Source organism: Globicephala melas, chromosome 9 (assembly GCF_963455315.2).
Source record: "Globicephala melas chromosome 9, mGloMel1.2, whole genome shotgun sequence".
In the NCBI taxonomy this organism is placed as follows: Eukaryota; Metazoa; Chordata; class Mammalia; order Artiodactyla; family Delphinidae; genus Globicephala; species Globicephala melas.
The window spans coordinates 79,037,677-79,065,475 of record NC_083322.1 but is presented as its reverse complement, the minus strand read 5'-3'; the positions used below and the strand labels follow the sequence as shown (position 1 = coordinate 79,065,475).

At 36.9% G+C, this 27,799-nt stretch overlaps 1 protein-coding gene and 1 pseudogene across 1 annotated transcript in view; one reads left to right on the top strand and one right to left on the bottom strand.

The window, feature by feature from the left end:
• SEMA3E (semaphorin 3E) overlaps nt 1-27,799 on the bottom strand; it is a 265,807-nt gene that overhangs the window by 154,162 nt on the left and 83,846 nt on the right. The gene's annotated exons all lie outside the window — the stretch shown is intronic.
• Nucleotides 9,355-9,860, top strand: LOC115853915 (small ribosomal subunit protein uS9-like; annotated as a pseudogene).

Here is a 27,799-nt window from a genome sequence, read left to right as displayed (position 1 = left end):
CTATAAAATAAATATCTAACACGAGTTTTTAAAGTTTTTTAAAAAAATCTTTAAAACAAATACATTTTCAGAGACTATTAGAAGGATAAGATATAATAAAATACAAATGAAATTGCAGTGATTTATTACTCTTCTCTATCTTCAGAGAGTCTTTAAAAAAAATTTTTTTTAATGAACCATACTGTAAAAGGGCTTAAAAATGTGAAAAATACACTCAAGTGGAGAAGTAAATACTTTTTAGATAATGAGAGTGTTATGTCCTTACAAAAATCTTCCAAACATGGTCTGAGAATAGAAGAGCACTCAAGTTGCCTATTCTACCCTCATGAAGAGTTATCTTTTTGGTAGAGTATTTCAAATCATTCACATAGTGGTCACTGGAATGTAACATAAGTGTTTTAAATAGTAACTAAAGAATTTTATAACTGCCAGTAGAAGCAGCTCTTCAAATAACTAGAAAATTATATTCCTGATCAAAGGGAAGAAAGGCTATTTCTCCTCTACCACGGAGCAGTGTAACTTGGCATATTCTATGGCCTAAAACTGTACTGTAGTGGTTTCCTCAATATATCTGTTTTTGTTTAACTGTGACTTTACTTTCCTGCTAAGAGTGAGTGATTCAGAAAGCCATTTTCCAAGGTATATAAGAGTTAATAACTTCTTTCAGTACTCTAGATAACTGGTAGAAAATTGAGCTCTGTCAAAAACTAGTAAATATGTTTTACAAAATAATATCAATATATGAGTATATGGTAAAGAGGTTCAATTTCTCATGAAGAAACTAGATCCTGCCTTCAAAAAGATTCACAAACATTTTGTGCCGACAGGTGATCTATGCAATACAAAGGTTTTTTAATCCTAGACTAGGCTGTGGTTAGGTAGGTGGCTGTTCCAGGTGATCAGACCATTCACTACTGGACTCCAGCTAGTAGATCTAGAATTTACTATTACCTGGAAAGGGGTCAGGAGAAAACTCAACAGTGTGATAAAGACCCACCAGTGTGTCAGGAATCCATGGAACAGAAATACTAGGCAGGGATATAGAAGCAGAAAGCAAGTTTTAGTATTTTCTCAGTGATAGAAATTCAACCTTAATTGGAGTATTTTTTAAAAAAAGGATTCACGTGATTGTTAAGTATATTGGGGTAATTCTCAACGTCAAAGGAATAGGAGCTTTAGGGATTGAAATCAGGGACTCTACACTAGTGCTCTCTTTCTCTTTTTTCCTCTCCCCCTACACATTCATTTCTGATTTTATTTTCCTCTCTCCAGCTGTTGTCAGACCCACTCGGTATGATGGAGAAGAGCTGCAATCAGGCCCAAGGCTGGACTGTAGCTAGAGAGACCCTTTGCAACCCACAGAAAACTACTCTTCCACCACAATTTCAAAGAATTAAGGGTTATAACTCTGATTATCCTGACATGCATCTCATGCTCACCCTCTGAAACTAATTTGTATTTAGGGGCATAGAGTACTGTGATGGACCAATAAGTCAAAAATAGTGGAGAGATTTTTAGATGTCATGAAAGTCAGCCTCTCCATAAGTACATGGACTCAGGAGCAGCTCCCTAAAGAAAAGGACTTACCCTCAGCTGAAAAGGGAAATGGGACCACGACTACCACATCCCCGTCTACTGGATGGGCAAAAGGAAAAGACTGTTTATTTGAGATTATCTAGATGTCCAAGCCTTTCTTTAAAAATACGAGGAAGCGGGGCTTCCCTGGTGGCGCAGTGGTTGAGAGTCCGCCTGCCGATGCAGGGGACACGGGTTCGTGCCCCGGTCCGAGAAGATCCCACATGCCGCGGAGCAGCTGGGCCCGTGAGCCATGGCCGCTGAGCCTGCGTGTCCGGAGCCTGTGCTCCACAATGGGGGAGGCCACAACAGTGAGAGGCCCGCGTACCACACACACACAATAAAAATACTAGGAACAGACACACTTTCTCGTTGGTGATCTGAAAGTGCTACTGTAATAGGGAAGAACAGATATGACTCCGTATTAGGGCTGTTTCTTTTACTTTAACCTTTGTATTCTATTGCTTTTGCTATCAGTTAAGAATGTTGGGATTTCCCGGGTGCTCCAGTGGTAAAGAATCTGCCCTCCAATGCAGGTGACGCGGGTTTGATCCCTGGTCAGGGAACTAAGATCCCACATGCCACGAGGCAACTAGGCCTGCACACAGCAACTACTGAACCGGCGCACCTCAACTAGAGAGCCCACGTGCCACAAACTACAAAGCCCATGCGCTCTGGAGCCCATGCACCACAACTGGAGAGAAGCCCACATGCCACAGCTAGAGAGACGCCTGCACACCGCAATGAAGAGCCCACACGCCACAACGAAAGATCCCACATGTCGCAACTAAGACCCGACACAGCCCCCCAAAAATAATTATTTTTTTTTTAAAAAGAATGTTGCCTATAGCCTGAAATATACAGGATAGCCCATTCTCAAGGCTTTGACCTTTAAGGGTATAACACTTTTCCATTCACAGAGAGATAAAAAGCTGCAGAACAGAGAATAACACTTGTCTTGTTGGAGGTTTATAGGAACATCAGTGACCTGACTTACATGGACAGCTGTAAGAACAAAGGATTCCTACACCAAGAAGTTCGCAACAACCAACCACGCCCCTCCCTCACCTTGCCTTTAAAATGCTTTGCTCAAACAGCTTCAGGGAATTCAGGGTTTTTGGGAGCGCTAGCCACCCGACTCCTTGCATGGTCCTTCTCTACTCCAAACTCTGATGTTTTCAATTTGTTTGGCCTCACTGTACGTCAGGCACAGGAACTTGGTGTTCAGTAACACTATTATGATAACTACTCAAGTAAGAATGGCTTGGAAATTCTTAAGCAAGGTGGGTTGCTTTTCTACCGCTACATATTAGAGTAGAAACTTTTAATATCAGATGTCCTGCTGCTAGGATAGGACCTTCAAAGATGCCCTGCATCCACGTTTAATAAAGAATTAGCCTCTGTTTTGTAAACCATAGAAATCACAATTCTCAGATCATTATATCAGAAGAATGCTTCTGATTTCTTGTAATCTGTATTTTTATCTAGTATCATGCAGTGCACTGTGAAAGGCCTCATTTAGACTGCCTGTGAACTTAATATATGTTAATTAATAAAACTGAATGGTTTAAAACATGTTCAAAAAAAAAGATGCACCTTAGTCCCACCTGCCAGTTCCTGTTGGCTAATTCTATGACTAGTCCATACGTAGTAGTTCTTTCTTACCACATCCCAGCCCTCATTCATCTGTCACCTGCTAAGTCATGGGTCCCCTGAACAGATAGAAGGTACATTCACATTTGTGTCTCCCACAGCAGGTTTCATCATAGGGATGGGTTCCCAGAAGATGTCTGCCAAACACAATATATGATCAGATGTCCTATTCTAGGTAGAAGTTTCCAAGAGGTAAAGAAAGAGAAGTCATTGTAAATTGGCTCTTAATTAAATGGTTTAAAAAAATGAATGAAAACCAAAAGAGTAAACTAGATTTGATTGAGAAAAACATTATACAGACAGACATTACAGATAAAATGTTATGTATCTTCTTCAAACTTTTTCATTATATATTAGGACAAAAATATAGAAAGAAAAAAATTAATTCAAATTAGCATAATTGGAAAGAATTGCCATTTTTCGTACATTTTTAGTATCCTGTTTCATGACTTTAAAGTTTCAAGTAAATTGTAAAAGATAAAGACATTATCTTGAAACTTAGTCATGTAGTTTTCAAAATAAGATCAACATACTTACTTATATCCTAAAAATTCTTAAAATTCTTAAATATAGGTATTTTTCAATATGTATAAACACCTTATCAGATTTGAATTCAGGTTTTATTCATCCATACCTACTACGTGCTGCCAACTTTTCTAGGTCCTGGGAATAACGCAGTGAGCAGAAGTCTCTGTTCACATGAACTTACATTTCAAAAGACACGGATACAGAGTTCACGTTGTGAATTGCTTACTACAAGCTTCCTGTCACTATTCTAAGGGCTTCAGAGGTATTAACTTGCTTATTCTCTGCAATAGCCCTACAGGGCGGGTCATATTATTTTCTCCATTTTACAGTTTAGAAAACTGAATGGAAAGTTTAACTTGTAAAAGGTCTTAAACAACCAGTAGCAGAGTTGAAATATAAACCAGGTTATTCTGGCTCAAAATGTATCTTCTGAACCACTCTGCAATACTGCATGTCACCATAAACAAATATAAGGTATGTATTTTCTTAATATTATCTTTATACACATAGACGATAACTAGTCAATGACTTGCTCATAAAAAATAACAGGACTTATTTCTTCAAAAGTATTTGTCACCTGTAGAATTTCAGTCCCCAGTGTCTCAGCTCTCCTGCCTGATGTCTCCTTTACCAATCTCAACTCCAGGCCTTAACAAACAACCTTACTCCTTCCTTCTCTGCTTCAGTTGTGACAATAAGCGCTGCGACGTGCACTGGGGACACCTTCTTTTCGGAAGAAAGGAATTTACTTCCACAGTTGTTGAGCATGCTGCCAACAGAGTTCAGCAATCAGCCCATCCAGGAACTCTCTCAGCTAGAGAGAAAGGGAGCCACTTTGCCCAAGGTCCAGCCCCTTCCCAGGGTGGCCTCTACCCTATGCCTGACCCATGCAGGGGTAAAATGCAGGTTGACTCTGAAAGATCATCCCAGTCTCAGAGCTCCTCCCACATCAGGCTGAGGTCAAAGTTGAGACTGCATCTCCATCCAACCTTCTCTGACCGCCCACTCTTGGTTTCCCCCTTCCCTTCCATATGTGTCCCTCCGAAAAGCACTCTCTAATAAACTCCCTGAATGCTAATCTCTCTCAGAGTCTGCTTCTCAGGGAACCCAGCCTGCAATACTCCCCACTATTAATCCCAACGTTTCAAATTTCCATTGGGACAGAAACCCTACAGATGATATAAAATATGTCAGATTATGTATCAGTGTCACAGAGAACACAGTAGAAACAAGCTTCATTTATGGCCTTTATTTATGAAGTATAAATGGGATGCAACTCTATCAAATGATAAACAGAAGCAAAGGGTCACTCTGTGTTCATTCTTTTATTCTACAAAGTGCTCTCCTATATTTCATTGCAGTACTGCATTCGTACTCTTTTTTCCTTCTTGTAAAATTAATTCTAGTTATCCTAGTTACTTTAATTTTTATGGTCCTGATTTCCACATCTCTAAATCATTTTGGTCCCTCTAAACTACTCTACAGTATAGTTATTGGCACAAGAGTTGTCCTCCCTGAATTTTTTTTTTCTTTTCATTATCCCCAAGAGATGAACAAGAGAGCATACCAATTATACATATCAATTTGCATCGCTTTAAGGGAAAATGTTCATGTTGATTTATGAGATACTTTAAATATTTATTTTGGATAAATGTTTTTAATATTTACTAAATCCTGTATTCAGAAGTATAATACTTTTATGATAGTCGTTTGGGTTACGCTTCCATAGAAAATACTGCCATTTTAACCTGAAACTAAATAAGCATTATTCACAGGGTGTTTCTCAGTCTTTCAAAGAGATCAAAATACCTCACTTCTTTTTCGTTTTTTCTAATTTTCAAAATAGCACTAAATAAAAATGACCATGATATCCTAGTGGAAGAAATTAGCATTGTACAAAATATTTACAATTTAAACTAAAAGAATGTATTTATCGGTTGAGAGGCAGTATCACAACCAACGCGGAGATTTTCTTTATGGACTTTTCCAGTCCAGTCCTGATGCTTTTTGTCTCTGCTGCCTTAGGCACATCATCTAACTTTTTAAGCTTCAACTTCTCCTCTGTAACATCAGCAATCTATTTTGTCTAATTTTAGACTTCTTATGAGATATCAAATAATATGCTACAAAACATAAAAATCAGACAACACTGTATAAACACATGAACTAATAATAATTCCACTGAAAAACAGAATGATGGGTCACACAGTAGTTGTGTTATACAAAACCAAACCACCCAGTTGCCTAAGTGAACTTTAAAAATGTACCTAGAAGTTATTTGACATGTCAACCATATCTTAATGCCCTGGGGGCTGTGCTTACTGATGCTCAGGTCAGCCTCCTTCTAAGTCTTCTGTGTTTTAGTTTCATTGCCTTGACATTTTTGCTTATATGACCACAAATCGGGAAATCGCACAATTTCTCTAGGTCAGCACATTTTGCCATTTCACTGATGCAGTGCACTCAGCGATGCATTAACTTCTCTAATTCTTATTTCTTTCCTGAGCTCTAAAGTTAATATTGTACCTTTCAACTGGGGCTGGTTAAATAAATCATGGAAGAATCATAACATGGAACACTATATAGCCATTAAAAAGTAGGAGGAAGTTTTATTTGTCGTATGTGGAACAATTTCCAAGACATATATTTTTAATTCAAGATTCTAGTCGGTATAAAATAAATCCAATGTGTCTGTGGAAATATATATGTTCCATATTAAATACATATTAAATTATGTATATTATTATAAGTTATATATATTCCACATATGTAATATACAGTGGATTCATGTGTGTATATATACATTATACACACATATGTCTATAAATACACACAAACATTTTTCCCTGAAATTACCATGGATTTTCTTAAAGAACGGAAATTTGGTATTTGCACTTATATGAAAAGTTTTATTTTGGCATACACAATCAATAAAAATATAAGAATCAACTTCTAATATCTCCCTAATATTATAACTTTTAAGAATGTAAGGTTACCATTTTGTTTATTCCAGTATAAATATTTATTTCTATTTTGTAGGAAAAGAAAACAACTTGAGAATATTATTATATCTTACTTTGTTTTAAGCAACAAGTCATTGTGTGTATTTATGCTTCCTGATTGGAATATTCTTAATATAGATGTCTTCAAAAATCTATATTTTTGTTTCATGTTTATATGAGATTTATTTACTTATTTAAAATTTATTTTCCAATTTAGAACAGACACTAAGTATGAAAATGCATACATTTAAAGATGCCAAAATATGTTACTTAACAAATACTTTTCTTCTTTTTTAGTGTAAAAATTATGGGGGAAAGAATTATTTATTTTCTCTTGGATTAATCTGAACCACCTTAAGACATAAGGTTGGCACCTATAAAAATAACTTCAAGATAAATATTTGCATTCCACTGTTCCATATGGGCATCCTCAGGAGATGCAACATTTGGCTTTTGGCTCTCAAACCAACACGTGATAAACGTGACTTTTAAAATTAGCCTGTATTGCTGATTGTTATATCCTCTGGGTAAAAGCACGGACAAATTAAGGAAATCTGAAGGAGACATTTCAATGCAAAAACTTAAGATAACACTTAAGAATACAAATCAGGGATCTTTTTAGAATGTAAGGTATCTTTATTTTTCTTGTTACATTCTTTGACTTTTTTCTTTGAGGACATAAAATGGAGGTAGGAAGCTAGCCTCACATTCTAGAAAATGAGTTAATCAACATCGACAGATTTAAGAATTTAGGAAACCTGTGTTCAATTGCCTTTCCTCTCCAGAAAGGAATATTCTCAAAGCGATTTAACATCTCTCTCCCCAACTAGAGCATGAACTTTATGAGGGCAGACACCAAGTCCACCTCATTCTACTTTTAGACAGAAGCACTTAGTAAAGTGACTGGCACATAACACAAATTCAATAAACAGTTTCTGAAAGGATGAATGAATCAATGCATGAATGGACGGCATAATAACATACAGGAAGGCGTAACCTTTTCTTTTTGAAGAAAAAGAAATTTGCTCTGATGGAAACAATCTAACCAGGAATCTTGAAACCTGGGATCAGTTTCTTCTCTGCACCTATTCTGACTAACTTACTTTCAATACTTGTGTTTCATAAGGAAATAAATACCCTAAAAGGGGACAGATGATTTTATATAATTTTGAAGTCCTTTTCAGTTTTTAGATAAAACCTAGGTAAAATTATGATCTGTTTGAAAAAACAAAATGCAATAAATGTGAGGCTACAGTCTTGCTTTGACTATTTATGTTCATTTGTTAATGAACTACCATGTGATCTGTAATGTAAGGAACTCTCATCAGAACTTCTGTCTTATAACTTTAATGAAGATGAATATTAAATCCTGAACATAAATTGATTAATTTTACATGGTTTTCTCATTCACCCCCTACAAATATCTAGGATTTCTCCAGCCCTCAAACAGAAATAACTATACCAATAAGCTGTTCACCAACCACTTCCTTCTGTATGTTTCCCTCCTCCCCCTCCACCTGTTTAACTGCCTCTACCTGAATTTCCCTAGGGCATCATGTACAGTCCCAGGATTTACAACCTAAAAGGGAACCTCCCCTTTCCCACTTCAATTTATGTTTAAGTCACAAGTGGAAAGAAAACAAGCAAGTTCCAGAGGCAGAAGAGGAACAATTAAATGCTACACAGATCCTTCATTTGAGACTCCACAGCCCCTACAGTGCCTCAGCCTGCGCTATTGCACTCCACTGGGAAGTTACCTCCAGCTGAAACTTCCTTTCCTTTTGTTACTATGCTTAACTGAGATTTGAATAATTAAAAAGGAGCAGGAGAAGAAAAAGTAGGGAGTTACTGGAACTCTTGTCCTCAGATGGCAGAGGCACTGGGGCTGGATAAGGTCCTTCCCTACTGCCACTGTCCTAAAGAGGAGCTCACTCTCCTTGCTAATACCCACGACTGCGTTTCTGCAAGGGCTTCTTGCCTCTGGAGTTCTCTTTACTCCAAGTGGTACTGACAACTCAATACTGTTCTATGTAACATACTCCAAGGAAAGACAAGGCAGCTCCCCTTTTAAACCTATGCTGGCAATTCTAGGTAATTCAGGGCAGCTTTCAAACTTTTTAGACCACGTCCACCGGTAACAAACAGATTTCACTTCGGAGCCATTAGACAGGTTCATGTCATATATCCGAAAACAAGGTTTCACAAAACAATACTTACTATATGCAGTATGCACTGATATTTTCTGATTTATTTTATCCCATATTAAAAAAAACAAAACAAAACACCGGCTGGACCAATTAAATCCCAATCTTTTGGAGTAAGACTCAGGCATCTAGTTGTTTTCGCTTTTTGTGGGGTTTTATTGTGGGTTTTTTGGTTTGTTTTTGGCGATTTTTTTTGGCATTGCCCAGGTGATTCCAATGTGTAAATAGCTTTGGGAACCACCTTTCTAAAGGATTTTCAGGTGACCCTCTTGGATTTTTGAGGAATATGGTTTTATCACTTGTAAATATTAATAGTTCTCTCTTCATTTAAAATCACTATATTTCTTAATTTTGTTTCTTGTTTTACTGTATTACCCAGAATTTTTAAACCAATGTTAAACAGTAATAAAAACAAGCATCTATTAAACAACAACAAAACTGGCCTTTTCCCGTTGCGGCGCTGCCCAGTGAGGAACTCTTGTCTACGTCCGCAGCCGTGCAGCCCTCTGCAGTCTGTGCAGTCTTCCGACACAAGGAAAAGGCCACAGCCTCCGTCTCTCGCTGCAAACCGGACAAAGAGCTCACTGAGGTGAAACAGGCTGCCGCAAGGCAATGACCGGAACCGCTTCTGCTTCTGAAAGAGCGATTCGGGGGCGTGGTCGTGCGTGTCGGCGTAAACGGTAGTGGTCTCGTGACCCAGATTTAGCCAATCTGCCAGTCCATCTCCAAAGCCCTGGTGGCGTAGTACCAGAAATTCGCGGATGAGGCTTCCAAGAAGATCAAAGACATCCCCATTCAGTAAGACCGAACCCTGCTGGTGGCTGCCCCCTGTCGCTGCTAATTCAAAAAGTTCGGAGGCCCGGGTGCCCGTATGCGCTACCAGAAATCCTACCGATAAGCCCTTCATGAAGATCGGAGTTCGCCATTTGTAAAAAAACAATGGTTGTGGGATTTAAGGTTTAAATTAAATGCTAAATCCTGTGACCTACAAAATTGATTGCACACTCTATTAAACTCACAATTTGTAAGCCAACTGAGGTAGAGCAGGAGTTGGCAGACTATGACCCATGGACCAAATCAGATCCGCCATCTGTTTTGATAAAGTTGTACTGGTGCACACCCGCACCCACTTTTTAATTTGTTATCCATGGCTGCTTTCCTGCAACAGTGGCAGAGTTGAGTCAATGTGACAGAGACAGTAGGACTCGCAAAGTCTAAGCTATTTCTTATCTGACCTAGAGAAAGTTTGCCTACCCCCCTTTTTTAAAACAAGTATTTTAACTTAAGAGGAGTGGAACTGGGGGCAGAAGCAAAGAGGTTAGAAAAGAATCAGGATGCAAATCTTGAATGGTCTTGAATGTTAAGCTAAGGACTGGATTTTATCCCAGGGGCAGTAATGAACCATTTCCATGTAGGAGTGACCCTTTTTTCTGATCAAGTCTCCAGCTGGGCTCTGAAACTTTGAAAACAGAGCACATTAGGCAGGGATGAAACTGTCTTGTTCCTTGTGCATTTCTAGGCTCCAATAGTTGATGTTCCCTGGGAATCTGCTAAACGTACACTTAGCCTTTGCTTCTCTTTGACTATGAAACTGCTGGAATTTATAATCTTCCTATTTTTAGATTAAAGACTCCTGCCTGAGTCTCATCAGAGGATTTCATAACTCTGGACTGTATTCAGTGGGCATTCTGGCTCCACCTAAAGGTGGCTTTCCTCTGTTCTCTAAGGAGAGGTGGTGGTGTGGGTCAACCATGCTTCCTGCCTGAAGCTGCTGTGGTTTTGACGGTGCATAAAATAAGCAGCAAGCCCATTAAAGGTGGTCAAGAGACCAGTAAAAAAAGTAAAGCTTTTTTTTTTTTCAGCAGGTAATGCTTAATTCATTCATCAAACTGACACAGTAAACATTTACACTATTCATCTATCCATCAAATATGTTTTGCTTTAAGTAAACATAGCAACCATACAGTTCTTAATGGCAACTTAGATTCTATTCATGCTTGCTTCAAAGACAGCACTGAAAAACCTGTTGTTGACCTTGAGAATGATTACTAAAGCCCTACTGGTCTGATGCTATAATTTAAAGGTGGCTTTTTATATCTTTTCATATTCTAAAAGGTATGATAAGAAAAATATGCTTCAGGCAAAAGGTCTCAGTTAATTATTTTAATGTTTTATTCACCAGCTGGGTTTTATTAACTGAGGTTAGAAGAAAATAGGAAGATCTTCACAACATGTAGTATAGTAGGTAAATGTACATAGCTTAGAAATAAAGGTCCTATAAGGCTTATGAGAAGATTTCTAAAAGAAAAAATTTCCAAACCTAAATTATGGTTAAATCTGCATTATAAAGTAAATAAAGGTGGTTTCCAAAGAGAATGGTTATGTGTCAAAAGTGAGATGTGAAGAATGCAGAAAGATTAATAAAACCAAGCAGGATCTCATTAATCAAACATCCCCAAGTGGAAGAACTGATTTGACTTGAATTTGCCTCTATATACACCAGTGATGGAATCTGCTTTTTTTGTGAAGCAGCCAAAATGTCAGCTTGATAAATGGGGTAATTCAAAAGTACCTACTCTGTTTTTTTTAATACGTAGATGAATGTACATAGTAAAACCAAGATTAGTTATTTGTTAAAAATCGAAATAAAGCTTCAATCACTTTGATTAAGAAGATTTGATTCTTTTTAACGAATTGACCAAGTAAAATCTTTAAACTGAATCTCTGTTCAAAGGATTGAACGTAATAGGGAAATAACCACAACATCGAATGATTTTAGTTTACCAGGAGTGCATCTTAGATTAATTAAAACTAATATCTGTTACGAATATCATATTTAGGGCTTCGAATAACAATTTATAAAAATAATGTAATTACCTATATATTTCAGTCCTGATATGAAAGTGCTTTAAGAACGATTAGGTTAATGTTTCATTTATATGGCACTTTTTCTCCAGAATCATTTGAAAATTATGGTAAATATTTATGTCCAAGGCCACCTAAAGGAAAACAAAACAAGTAAAGCAAGTAATAAAAAAAAAAAAAATCTTGCCTATAAAACAGTTATCTAATAACCAGTTGAACTGAGGTAGTTTAAAAAACCACCACAAATACAACTTGGGCATATTATTGCCAAATGAATATAAACATCCAGAAACAATACAACAACAAAAAAACAGTATTCCTATTATAGTTAATAATATCCCCAGTGACAGTGACATCTTTGGCAACCTGGCAAAGAAATAACTATTATGGCTAATTTTATCACAGGTTTTCTGTGCAAATGTCTAGTATTTAGTTTCTGTTTTATTCAAAGTTATACATTGCTTTAGATTGAATTTTGTCCCCCCACCCCAAAATTCATATGTTGAAACCCTCACCCCTGATGTGACTTATGTGGACACAGAGCTTTTGGGAGGTAATTAAGTTAGAGGAGCTGATAAGAGTGGGCCTTAATCCAGTAGAATTGGTGGCCTTATAAGAAAAGAGAAAGAGATAAACAACAAGGACCGACTGTACAGCACAGGGAACTAATTCAATATCTTGTAATAACCTATAAGGGAAAAGAATCTGAAAAAGAATATATATATATAACTGAATCATTTTGCTGTACCCCTGAAACATTGTAACTCAACTATACTTCAATTTTTTAAAAAGTAGCATTAAAAAAATGAAGAAGAAGAAGAGAAAGTGAGAGATCATCTCCCTCCTACCTCTCACCATGTAAGGGGACACAGAGAGAAGGAAACAACTAAAAGCCAGGAAGAAAGTGCTCACCAGAAACCAAATATTGATCGCCTCCAGAACTGTGAGAAATTAATAAATTTCTGTTCTTAATCTATCCTGTCTGTGGTTTTCTGTTATAGCAGTCCAAACTAAGACATACATGTTCACAGTTTAAATAATCAAACAGTTCTTCAGTATTTGTTATGAAAAATAGCCATGCCTCCACATTGCAGCTCTCCCACTCCAATTCCCAATCTGTAGAGCAGGGGTTCTTATCTAGGGTTAACCAAGCCCCCGCTCCCACCCCTCCAGTGGCCATTTGGTAACGTCTAGAGACACATTTGGTTATCACAAATGGGGGGAGAGAGGGCTACTATTAATATCTAGTGGGTAGAGGCCAGTGATGCTTTGAAACATTCCACAATGTATAGGACAGCTCTGCACAACAAAGAATGATCCGGCCCAAATGTAAATCATGCACATGTTGAGGAACTCTGCCTTAGAGGCAATCACTTTTATGCTACAACTTTTTTCATGTTTATCTTCAAATCTCTAAATAATATGGTCATTTTCCTGCTTCTTAATATTTCTTTTAAGCAGCTTTATTGAGGTATAATTCACATACCATACAATTCACCCATGTAAAGTGTATAATTAAATGGGGTTTAGTATATTCACAGATAAACACATCCATCACCACAGTCAAGTCGGGAACAGTTTCATTACCTCAGAATGAAACCCATACCCTTTAGCTCTCACCCCTCTAGCCCTGCTCCCTCCTCTACCCCGTTACCCACCAGCTCTAAACAACCACTAATCTACTTTCTGTGTCTGTAAATTTCCCTATTCTGGACTTTCTTATGAATGAAATCATACAATATGTGAACTTTTGTGACTGGCTTTCTTCACTAAGCATGTTTTTAAGGTTCATCGAGGTGGGAGCATGTATCAGTACTTTGTTCCGTTGTACAAATATACCACATTTAGTTTATCCATTCTTCTGTTGATGGACATTTGGGATGTTTCCACATTTTGGCTCTTATGAATAATGCTACTATAGACATTTGTGCACAAGTTTCTGTGTGGACATGTGCTTTCATTTCTTTGGGGTATATACCTAGTAAAATTGCTGGGTCATATGATAACTCTATGTTTAATCATTTGAGTTACTGTCAGCTGTCTTCCAAAGCAGCTGCACCATTTTACATTCCCATCAGCAGTGTATGAGAGTTCTAATTTCTCCACATCCTTGCCAGCACTTGTTTTCTGACTTTTTGATTCTAGCCATCCTAGTGGGTATGAAGTATTATCTCATTGCGGTTTTTTTTTTTTTTTTTTTGCAGTACGCGGGCCTCTCACCGTTGTGGCCTCTCCCGTTGCGGAGCACAGGTTCTGGACGCGCAGGCTCAGCGGCCATGGCTCACGGGCCCAGCCGCTCCGTGGCATGTGGAATCCTCCCAGACCAGGGCACAAACCCGTGTTCCCCGCATTGGCAGGTGGACTCTCAACCACTGCGCCACCAGGGAAGCCCCTCACTGTGGTTTTAATTTGCATTTCCCTGATGACTAACGATGTTGAGCATCTTTTCATGTGCTTATTGGACGCCTGCATATCTTCCTTGGAGAAATATCTATTATCATCTGTCTCTCATCCTACCATAGCAACCCACATCATGCACATGCATACCTAGTATTCTCTTTCTTCCAATATACTGAAATTGTGTTTTTGTTAAGTCAGTATTTGGTTATTACATTATTATATTATTATAACTATATAAATATTTTTGACAACTGAACCATATAATTATTATGATTTCATAATTTTCCCCTCTCTGGAGTAATTACCTTCTTGTTGTTTCTTCTATGTACTTCTCACTGCTGCATCTCGGAACTCTTTCGCAGTTGTTATCAATCTCCTCTCAATACATTAAAATCAACTTTATCTTCTTGAATAAATCTCACCATCTGACCTGCTCTAGGTCAGCTACACAAATATTATTTGGGGATCTCTCTTCACAATCACCTAGGAATTCCCTTCTCTCTCTCTCATGTTGAAGACTGGTTTCCGGGATCCCAAGGCTTTCACTTTCTTGGTTTACTCTCTTGTCTTGGTAGTAAAATACGTCCTTGGTATCTTCCTGAGAAAGTGTGCAAAGGGAAGCAAAATTTGTGAGATGTTACTTCTACCCTTTCATTTAATTGATAATTGGTCTAGGCATAGAATTCAGGGCTGGAAATGATTTTGCCTCAGAACTTGGAAGAAATCGGTTTATTGTCTTCTAGCTTAGCACTGCTAATGAGAAGTCCAAAGCCATTCTGACACCTGCTCTTTGTGTGAAACTATGCTTTTTCTCTGGAAGTCCTTGGGATCTTCCTTTGGTCCCAGTACTTTGAAATTGAACAATACTGTGTTTTAGATTGAGTCTTTTCAGCTTTTATACTAACCTTTCCATCTGGGGAAACATTAATTATTTTATCAATTATTTCCCTTCTCTGTTTTCTGTTTGTCTCCATCTGTCTCTTTGTTTTCCTTTCACTGAGATTTCCTTAATCCTATGTCCAACTCATCTACTGATTTTTTTTCAACTGTCACATGTTTAATGTAAAAAGCTCTTTTTTCTCTAATTTAAAAAAATAGTATTTTTTTGTTGCTTCATGACTGCCATAAGAAGTCAATGAATTATCTCTGAGGATATGAATGAACTTTTTTGTTTAGTTTTATTGCTTCTGCATAACCTCTATGTTCTCTAACTTGCTTTTTTATAGTAATTTGGATTCTTCACTGAAGTCTTTCCTCAACTACCTGGTGAGACTCAAGGCTATCTGCTCATATATAAGACTGGGACATTAAAAAGTTGATTAGAAGCTCCAATTTTTCATCTATAGGCCCACAGGGTGGTTTTGTTTGGCAACTTTCTAAGGAAGTATAGGATCTTACCTTTGGGCTGGTCTCATTAATCACAAAAGATTATTTCAATCTTTTTATGTTAGGTATAGCTTAGTGCCAGGCTCTGAGAGCCCAGGGGGGAGGAGAGCTAGAATTTCAACATGCTCTAGTAAAATTTCTCTTTATCACCAGATTTTTTAGAAGATTTATCCTCTCTCTCAACTGTGCCTGGTATTCCCCAGTCAGAAAGTCTCTGCTTTATCCTCTACAGGTAATAAACCTTAACTCTTCTGATGATATACAAAGTGGCAGACATCTGGTTGTAGAGAAGGGAGAGTCTGATGTTCTAATTACTTTTTGTTTTATTGAAGTAGAGTTGATTTACAATGTTGTGTTAGGTTCTGGTGTATAGCAAAGTGATTCAGTTATACATACATGCTCTTTCAGATTCTTTTCCATTATAGGTTATTACAAGGTATCGAATATAGTTACCTGTGCTATACAGTAGGACCTTGCTGTTTATCTATCTAATTACTTCTTAAACAGAATTCCAAGCAATCTTCTTATGTTAGCCCCACCTTAGCCCAATTTCAGAGAATCTGGTACTCCCAATTCCCAAACTTTGGGGGTGTTTCCTGTAGATTAAATTTTCTCTCAGTCTTCTTTACTCCAGTTTAGGATCTAGCTTTCTTGCTTTGCTAAATCTGTTATCATTTACCTCTGTGGTTTTCAGCCTTCCAAATGTCATTGCTGCTAAGCCCTCTCTCATCCTATTTTTTTTTTTTTTTTTTTTGCGGTACCCGGGCCTCTCACTGTTGTGGCCTCTCCCGTTGCGGAGCACAGGCTCCGGACGCGCAGGCCCAGCGGCCATGGCTCACGGGCCCAGCTGCTCCGTGGCATTTGGGATCTTCCCACACTGGAGCACGAACCCGTGTCCCCTGCATCGGCAGCCGGACTCTCAACCACTGCGCCACCAGGGGAAACCCTCATCCTCTTTTCTTAAAGTCACTGCTGTCATGTGCCCCACCTCATTCTTTTTTCCTATTGTCATGGCTACCAAATTTTCCATTGGCCTTATCTGCACTTGAGTTGTTGGAGAAAAGGTGAAAGCTAAGGTGCATGTTTTATCTGTCATTTAACAACAACAAAAAAAACCCTTCCTTCCATTTTTGAAGTTAATTTTAGTCTTGAAAGTGGTTGGAGAACAAATTCAATTTTTCTATTAACACCTTTTTTTTTGCATAAAGGGACATGGATATCATTTTAGATCTGAAATTATCCACCAAGCATAATTTTTCTCTAAATATCAATCTAGTAAGACCATATTAATTTTGAGTGTTATATCAATGGGGATATCAACCAGTACTGCTGGTCTTGGAATTGGAAATAACCCAATACATATTATAAAGATAATTTTCTAAGGACATATATGGCCAAAGTATGTTTAATAATATTTCTTCCTTACACTCTGTCTTACTTTATGTCCCTCGAATGCATACATCCATTCTAAATATATCATTCTAAAATATGTAATACTTTCATAAGTAGATGTCAACATTAATATCCTACCAGATATTCTACCTCCACAATTATGGGATGTATAACATAAAGTAATATTTACCAAGTGTTGATCCACAGACTATTTACAGTAAAAAATGCAAAAAGTTTGATTAACGATGTCAATTCCTTAGCCTCCGCCAAGAACTACTGTGTATGGATCTCTGAGGGCAAAGTCTTCATTTTTATTTACCTTCCTAGGTAAATCTGAAGCACAATAAAATTTTAGAATCACAATGAACCATAAAGAATGTGTTTTGTGAGGTTAGGAACTTAATTTTATCTCTAGGTTTTAAGGAATTTGTTTTTTATACGCCAAATTGCGTAAGACACAGGGGGTTTTAACTGTTTTCTGTAAGAAAAGATTTGGCAAATATGTATCCAAATGACTTAGAGGTCACTTTCATGTTATGTCTGGAGAAAAGAGTTCAAGAAAGGAGATGAGATGCCTAGACCCTCAGTGAAGGGATGACTGAGTACTTTCAGATGCTCAGATCTTTAGGAAAGGGCTTCAACAATGACTCCAACCAATTCATTTGGGGAATGGAAGTTGCCGGCATTTTCTCTACCTCATTAGTTTTGGCAGCATGAATACTAGAGTCTAAGACTGACTTCCTTGAGAGGAAGACTGGGCAGGACTTCTCAAACAATCTTTGAAGTTATGGAAAGGTTGTAATCAAAGTTCCTGTACACTGTGGAGGCAGGGATCATTTCTATCAAGTTCCTTGTTTCACCTTCAGCATCCAGCACAGGACCCACCACACACAGTAGGGGTTAGTAAACGCTGAATTAACGAACAGATACTGACGCTTGACCGTGAGAAGCTACAATGCTAAGAAAATATAAATGTTGTATAGGGTAATGCTACTGGATTCCACCAGAATCAGCACTGAGCCTAATTCTTTCCATCAATCCCTGCCCTCTCCTCAAGAGAGGCAAAAACAGAGGTTACTGTTAGCTCATCTGAGAACCCCTCTCAGAGGCCAATGAAACATCAACAACATAGTAACGGGAGACGGTTGAAGGGAGTGATTTTGGCTTAACTTTGATCTCTTTGAAGTAGATAGGAGAACTGTGAACAACCAATGCAGTACTGCCAGCAAATTCAAGAAAACTCCGAGCAGTCATGAAGCTTACCCTGCAGAGGAACTGAAGGACTCTGACTCTGGTATAAGCCCTCAGAGTGAGATCTCCAATGATGGTGGCAGAAATACACACTACGATAGATGGCTTTCTGTAAGTCAGAAGGAACACATAACCTCTCATATTTCCAAGAAGTGCTCTTAGAAGGGGAAGGCATGGGAAAACATACTCTAAAAGAGGCCCCAGAAGGATTAGATGAAAGGAAACGGAATCTGTGGAGAGCGGGATGGAAGAGACTGGCATGACCTCACTGCTACAGTCAGTGGTATCCTGTAGGACTTAGCTTTTGATAAGGTCTGCTGTGTAGTCAATCACTGACAGCCAAGATTGAGGCCTGACTCTTTAATGATGGGAATTAAATAAACTGAAAGAGAACTCTGAGGATTTTTAGAGCATTAGTATTCAAAGAAATCAAATGTTTTGTTGTTAACTCTTGTTTTATACTTAAAAAGTCTGAAAACTTATATTTAAAATATTTTAACACAGAAAACAATTTCCTTTTGTTTTTTATATAATAGAACTAGTTATATATGTGTATATAAATTAGTTATATGATTTTGTTATGTATATAATAGATTTTATATATACATGTGTATATAATGCATTTAAATACATATGTATTTGGTATAATATGTATACGTATAATATATTATATGTATACATAGGTATATATATATTAAATGTCTATAATATGTTTTGTTTTGTAAATAATAGAATTAGGCATATATATTATATATGTAATAGAATAGTTGATAGCACTTTGTACTGTTTGAATAGTTAGGTGAGCAAAATAAAATTCATAGAGGAAATTTGACCTTTTCTAAAGCATAACTTGAAATAACATGTAATAATTCACCCTAGAAGGCAGACAGAAGATATAGGATTTTTGTTCCCGACATAGATTTTATCCTTACATTTTTATTAGAGTTACTTGGTCTCATAATCAACTTAAATGTCTGTCCCTCTCACTAGACTGTCAGACTCCTGAAGGGCAGGGTTTAGGTGGTAATTTATTTGTTTCTAAGCCACTATAACCGGTACACAGTAGATGCTCAAAAACTTTTTACCAAGTTATTAAATTATAAATTCATATTGTATTGGATAAATAATGGAGAATTTTGAACAATAGCATTTTTGTGGCTTGTAAGTCCAAAAAAAAGAGATGCTTTATATATGTACACACAATATAAAAATTAACTAGTCCTAAGACTTTCAGAAGTTTACTTCCTATGTTAATATGGGCCTCAGTTTTCCTAATTATACCTACATGTAGGACTGATATAAGAGACAATGTATAAGTTCTTTGTACATAGTCTGTGCTCAGTAAGTGGTATTGCTACTATTGATAGTCTTGCACTGACAAAACACATAGGTGGACTGATTTTGAGTTTGGAGAAACGGAGACAAATAGATTTAAAGTGATTTGGACATGGCAGCCAAAAAAAACCCCCCAAAACCTCACAAACCTCAGTCTTAAATATGGCCATTAATTTCCATGGATCCTCTGAAACACTAAGGGTGTTATTCTAAAAGCAAAGATAACATAAAACTGAATAGATTTCTCTTTGTTTCTTAGGCAAGATAAAAAGCCAAATCCGTTAGGGGTTACAAGTACTAAAATACCTCTTCTGTGATTCCAGGGAGCTTGCATATGTGTCCAGACTCATACAAACTCAAGTTTGTGTTTCTGGTTACTCAATATGGTAAAGTTCCAACTCCTCCTCTTAACAAGCTGCTTTGTAATGGGAAGTCTGTGATTTAATGGCTCTAGAAATTTAAGGTGATATATGTATGTAAAAATGCTTGTGGGGAAGCAACAAACTAAGACAGTTCTACTGTAACTACACAAAAACAGTAAAATGAATCCCTCCTGGCACAAGAAGATGACATCAATGGATAGAGGTGGGGAAATTGGTTAAATATGGCTCTTTTTCTAAGCAGATGGATCACGTATTTCCCTGGATTTGTCCTGTGTGCCTATAAAATGATGCACTGGACAGTCTCGACTTCAGAATTACAAACATGCTCCCCTTTTGCTAAGCTACAGGCAAAAGAGGAAACACAAGCTAAAACTTCCAAGTCAGGCTGATGTTTATACTACTCTAGTTTCAAACTTCTTCATCAGTTTTCTTTCACCTTTGCATTTTACTTAGGTCAATAATTCTTTCATCGTTATGTTTTCCATTTAACCTTTCCTCCTAAAAATCACCTTTAAATTGTTGCTTTCTGTTTCCTCTTTCAAGGGGTAGGTTCCTTTTAGAATAAGACATCAACAAAAAAAATTCTATAAAGTACTGATAAAATTACTTCTAAGACTTCATAAGACATCTTGGAAATAAGCACTTGCCTAATTGCCTAGTAGAAGACACTAACACTGTATGGGCCTTTAATGGCAGGCTGGTTAAAATATATTTAAGTAGACTCTATAAAGTTTTATATTGTTTCCTTCCTTATTCAACTTTTATCTAAAACTCTAAGTACAGATAAATGAGAACTATAGTGCTTGAACAAATCCAGTGTATATCATAGCAATAATAATATTGTTTAGAAAGTAGTGTTAGTTCTTCATTTGAGCAGCTACACATATAACTAATAATCATTTTTCAACACCAAGTTGATGACTATTTACTGGTATGATTTGTAGGAGACTACAGAGCTCTACTTAGGGAGGCATGAAAGCATCATTGAGAAAGAAAGCTTTGAGAGACAAAACTGTGTTCAGAAGTCCCAGTTAACACAGCAAGTGCCAGAAACTAAGTGCTTACATGTGTACTTTGTCCTAAGTACTTTACCTGCATTATCTTATTTAACCATCACAACAACTCAGTACAGTAGATACAAAGGTTTTTTTTCATTTTATTCATGGGAAAACAGACCTAGGGTTTAATTAGCTTCCCCAAGGACACACTGCCTATACACAGGTAGAGCTGGTATTCCAAGAGAAGTATCTCTGAATCTAAGCCTTGAAGGTAGCTTTCCTAATCACTAAGCCAGTAGGGGTCTCATGCTGTAGTCTCATAACATTTATATTTCATCTATATGGGACCCTTCAACTCACTCCTTTATAGCTCCTTGGATTAGTTATGTGTTTTCAAATCCATGATTTAATGGTTTCCTTGGACAAAAGATGTTTACTAATAAAATCAAAAATTCCATTTTTTTTTCTAATTCACAGGAAAAATTAGACTACTGGATAGAAACACTCTCAAACTTAAACCTTTGGGGCCAGCTAATAAATGCTACCCGTTGAAAAAAATTAATGAACTAGCATCATAAATACATTAATAGGAAACTCAGGATCTGCTGACCTTGCTAAATCCAACAACTTAGTTATTGTCACTCCTGAAAAGAATATTTGGAGATGTGATTTTATTGTACATTGCATGCCCCATTTAATGCTAGTCTCACATTCTAATGAAGAATAAATCAGCGATATGGGCTTCCCTGGCGGCGCAGTGGTTGAGAGTCTGCCTGCCGATGCAGGGGACACGCGTTCGTGCCCCGGTCCGGGAGGATCCCACATGCCGCGGAGCGGCTGGGCCCATGAGCCATGGCCGCTGAGCCTGCGTGTCCGAAGCCTGTGCTCCGCAACGGGAGAGGCCACAGCGGTGAGAGGCCCGCATACCGCAAAAATAAATAAATAAATAAATAAATAAATCAGCGATAAATAATAGAGTGACCATTTGAATTATATGTGTGTGTGTGTGTGTGTGTGTGTGTGTGTATCCTTAGCAAAAAAGATATGAAAGATTTGTGTTCAAAATGCAAACTAAAGTAAATGTTACCAAATCCTTGGTCAAAGTTCTATTGATGGAGATATTTATCTTACTCAAACTTGTTTAAAAAAAAAGTGCATGACAAAATAATTGGAAATGAAATTAAGTAAGCATAATGTCTTAATATGAAACAAGAATGGCAACAATTGAAAACTATAAGCAACTCAAAACAAGGCTGAGGATGAATTAGTAAATTGTCCTTCCTAAAATTTCAACCACCTGCCCAACTCTGCTTAATATTCCGTAATAACCTAAATTGGAAAAGAATCTGAAAAAGGATACATGTATATGTATAACTGAATCACTTTGCTGTACACCTGAAGCTAACACAACATTAATCAACTATACTCCAATATAAAATAAAAATTTTTTTAAAAAAAGAGTTTTGAACAGCTACCAAATGTTAACTGGAGCCAAATTTTCTTTTTAGGATACTGAACTAGAGTCCTAAGTATACTTTAATAAATATTACAACTTTATTTATGGATAAATTATTTATAATAATAATTATAATATAATTATGAATAAATTCATATTTATGGATCTTATGAATTTTATTTATGAATGATTTATAAAATTTACTTTTACTTATTAATAAACTTTAATAAGTTATAGTTCAGGTTATCAATTAGCATTTAATTAAATTAGCATTAGGCAGAGTCAGAAATCACAATCTATGGAATTGCACAGTATTCACCTATAAGCACTATATAAGGTCTAATATTCTGAGACCAGTTCATCAGGGTGCCAAGAAGAAACACTGGTCTATAACCTTCCCCTACTTTTTCTCCAGTTTGTAAAACTGTTGGTAAAATTTTAGCAGAAAGTACAGGCTTTCTGCAAAAATACCATCAACTACAATTTTCTCTATAGGTGTGCTTTCTCTTCACAATGGAATCACTCATTCTGCCATTTTCACAGTCTAAACAAGGAAAGTAACCCCTGCTAGTTTGGTCTGACTGGTCTGCTGTGGTCAGACACACTTTGGTATAAACACTGCCCAAATAAAGAATGTACGATATTATTATATTCTTATTAAATCATATTTAAAGATTTCTGTTTAACCTTAGAAAACTGGCTGCTCGCCAGAACCTCTTGTTTGCTGCTAAAGGTGGTGGTTAGTAGGTTTGTCTAATGCAAACACAGGCCAAGTCAAATTTTCTTCCACCCCCAGAGTTTCAGAGGGGTATATCCTGCCTTTTTGCTGGCAGGTAAGGCAAGCTGCCAGACTCCAGTAGGCTTACTGAGGCAGATATGTGAAAAGGTTCTCCCACTCTAATGCTGGAGTAATCATCAATCTTTCACCAGAAAATGAAATACACGAGAATGAGGAATTGGTAGCATTCCCCAGTCTGGATGAGGCTGTCAGATCCAGATAAATGAACTTTGCCACCCTCAGTAGAATATCTTCTTCCATATCTGGCTCCAGTGAGTCCAAGGTAGGCTCAGAAACCAGAGCCTTAGTCTCCTTTATCTCCTATCTTTGTTCCAGGATTAATCCTTCTCTACTTTCCTTTTAATGCCCTGTGTCTATCCCCAGGCCTTTCCTTTCTCCATTTTCACACCCATGTTTAAGAGCTTTTTAAGAAACCGAGAACTTGATCATTTCTCATACCCACACTGATGCTGTAATTATGATGCAGGTAATTAGAAATATTTAATGACTTTAAGTTTGTTCCACCTCAGAGCCCTATATCATGTTTTTCATTGATTGTTAGAAATAAGTCAAGGTATAAAGGTCTATGATTTGTCCTTCCCCAGGATTTACCTTTTTTATAAAAGTTATAATATTACAGTACTCCGGTTAGGTACCCCCCAAATCTCTTATCTAAGTAAAATTATATATTATTCTGAAACTCCTCTATACAGGAAGGAAGAGTGTCAATTTAATGCGCTATTGAGACTTCTTCCCTCCCTATAGAGTCTTGAGAAGATCCGAAGCCTCTTTCACATCCAGAAGAATGTTTGGTGAGCAGATTCTCTAGTTCTTATTCACCCTCATCACCTCTAAATAGTCTGTGGTCCCAGGTGCATAGTCGCGTGATAGGTTGTCATCCCTCTGGTGTTTCTCAAACTTGGGAATCAAGCTTCCTATTGAGGCTGAGAACCCTAGTGCCGAGGCACTAAGGACATTCTCCGTAAATAAACCACACAGCGTTTTCCTCTTAGGTATGATCACCTCCTTGGAGCAGGGAAATTAAGGAGAGCAGGAGTCCACACTGCTCCCAGAATGTCCCAACTCTCTGGTGCCTTCTCAACTAAGGACTCTTTTTACCCACAAGTTCAACTCCTACCTCTCCGGTCTAAGCAGAAACCCTCAACATTTTAGGTTTCGGAAAACAAAAGCCAGGAAGAGGGCTTACCTCTGTCTGGTAACTTCTTCTTTCAGCCTAACACCACATATGCTCCCAAGACAAAGGAACTCACTACCTTCTGGGAATTTAGAAGTAAAAATAGACCAAAATGAATATCTCATTTTAAACTGTATTTTGTTTCCTACCAAACAGAATTTTTTCTGAAATTTGCATTCTATCACACACTGAAGACTCAATTTTTGAGTCATTTGAAACATTCCTATCAATATCCTCTATCAATTTATACTTGTAAGTCTCTTTAATTTACAAAGTATTACCTGTTCTCTCATTTAATCCCTCAACAAACCAGTACTGCTCTTATTATCTCTAAATATTCAACCACTAGATTACATACTCCAAGGGATACAGCTAAGTGTAAATGGAATAGCTTTTCAGATGAACCTGAGTAGAATCCTGATTTCTACCACTTATTATCTGATAATCAAATCCAATGATTCTTTTCCTGTTTTTAACATTTGTCACTGTTTTCCTTGACACATTGTCTTTAACGATATATTTTTACATTTTTATCTGTTTAATTTTTATCTCATCTCTATTATTAAAAATTAATGGATATTTATATGTATAACTGATTCACTTTGCTGTACAGCAGAAACTAACACAACATTGTATATCAACTATACTCAAATGAAAATTCATTTTAAAAAATTAATGGAAATTCTGCTCTTATTTAACTATTTCATCAATGCCCATTGAATCATTTTTGTCTGTACATCTAATGTCTGACTTACCTTTCCTTAATCCTATATCCATAGGACATTTCCACCAGTATCACCACTGAAGAAAAAACAATATTTAAAAAGGAGTTTATCCACTTTTTTCCCATCTTCTGCTGGATCCCAGACAAATTTCTCGTAAGTTCTAAGTTTTCACTTTAGTGTCAGCCATTCTGAATATTTTCTAATTTTCCCAGAAAATTTGATCTTTGTGAGGTCAAATTCAATTCTCTTACTCCCTTTTGTTCTCTGCATCCCTTGTCCTAACAATTTCTCAGAAATGAATGATAAATCATAGTTAATAAGAGTTTTCATATTCAAAATCAAGGAGTTTTTCTAGTTTAACCAAACAAGCTAGATCATCCACACTATAAACACTAGAATGTCAGAATACCCTCTGCTAATTCTGCAGAAAATCTACTCGAGTCCATTATTTTTTGCAAAGTAAAGACCACGGTTTTATTTACACTGCTTTAGGTTACACAAGTTAATCGCAGAAAATATGTTAAAGAAATATCCAGAGCCTAGAAAATCAACTGTCTTCATTTATCTAATCCCCCTTCAATATTAAACACATATGGTATTGAATCTGTAGGTCACCAATCATTTGGAGTAGTAACACCTACATTCACAATTGCATAAGACAGATGATACTTTGTGTTGATCTGAAATCCTTCCTTTGAAGAACTGATCAAATTTTTCTTATCTTAAAATGATTATCTATTCAATTCCCATAGGCTAGCTTCTGAATTCCTGTGCATATGTGTGGAACCCAACAATATCAGTGGAATGCTTATACATATATGCACATATAGGTATGATGGGGCAATACTTCATTTCACCATTTTATATTTATCTTTTCCAAATAGGGGAAAACGGAGTTGTTGTTCTTTCTTCATTTTTTGTTGATTCTTTAAAAGTTGTGCCATATCTTTTTCAAAAGGTAAACATAGTAATACATTCTAAGTATGAATAAGAAGCTACCGTCTGACATTCCATTCATTTATCAAAGAAACATGACCTTTTAGAGAATTTTTTTCACTTTTTATACTCTAGCACAGCCATCAGTTTCAGTGTCTCGCTCTCTATTACTACAATGTGACAGATTAAAGATAAAATATTTAAAATGGGGCTTCCCTGGTGGCGCAGTGGTTGAGAGTCCGCCTGCCGATGCAGGGGACGCGGGTTCGTGCCCCGGTCTGGGAAGATCCCACATGCCACAGAGCGGCTGGGCCCATGAGCCATGGCTGCTGAGCCTGCGCATCCGGAGCCTGTGCTCTGCAATGGGAGAGGCCACAACAGTGAGAGGCCCGCATACCGCAAAAAAAAAAAAAAATATATATATATATATATATATTTATTTATTTATTTATTTAAAATGGCAGAAATAAAATATCTCCAAATGAGATTTATTTTCTTAACATTCTTTTATCATGTACCCATCAGGGGATTCTTTTTTCTTTTAATCAAGCAGTTCTGATGAGTTGACAAGGAAAAACTCTAAGCATTTCCTGGGATCATTAATTCTTGATATTGCACAATAGAATTGGAAAATATATACAAAACCTTCAAATCAACAAGAAAAATGCAAACATATCAGTAGAAAAATAGGCATGAAATATGATTAGCTTTCACAAAACAGGAAATACAAATGTCAAAACACATATGTAAACATTAGTAATAAAATAATTATTTTATTAAGAAGACCTCAATGAGGTATAATTTTAGACCCATCAGATTGGAAAAAATAAAGAAATCAGATAATACTAAGTGTTGATTAATATGTGAATCAAAAGGAACACTCACATACTCATGCTGGTAGGACTATAAAGTGGTATAACCTTTGGGAAAGTGTGTCATTATCTACACATTCACATGCCCTATGACCTAGCAATTCCACTCCTAAGTATATACCCTAAAAGAATTGTTGTATATACCCATCAGGAGATATACAATAATGTTTATCACATTCCGTTCATAACACCAAAAAACACGGAAAATAAGCCCAAATAGCCATCAAAAGAAGACTGGCTATATAAATTTAGCATACACTCACCATGTGCTAATAGGCAGCAGTGACCATAAATGAAATATGGCTACTCTCAACGATGTTAAAAATTCTTAAAAACACAGTACTGAGTGAAATATAAACACATAACAGAAGGACACATGGGTCATGATGCTGTTTCTATGAAGTGTGAAACCAAGCACAATTAAACTATTATTTAAGAACAAACTTTTTTAAAAGAATAAGAATGAAATATAAAATTCATAATAACAATTACCTCCTGGAAGAAACTAAGACGATGAGTTAGGGAAATAGCACACAGGCAGATGACATGGAACAGGGAAGGTTCTAGATCTTAAACTGAGTAATAGGGTCACAGGTACGCATGTTTTATAATTTATAGTATAATTTACTCATACGAAAACATTTACTTGCATGAATGAATATCAGAGAACTCAGCGCTTTGTTTTCCTTGCACTTTTCATAAAACACGATCAATAGTAATCTCAGAGAAGGGTTTCTCAAGCTTGGCACTATTGACATTTTGGGCCAGAACATTGTTCTGTGGTGTGGGGCGGTCTTTGCATTGTAGAATGTTGAGCAGCATCCCTTGTCTCTACTCCCAGATGCGAGAAGCAAGATGCCAGTTG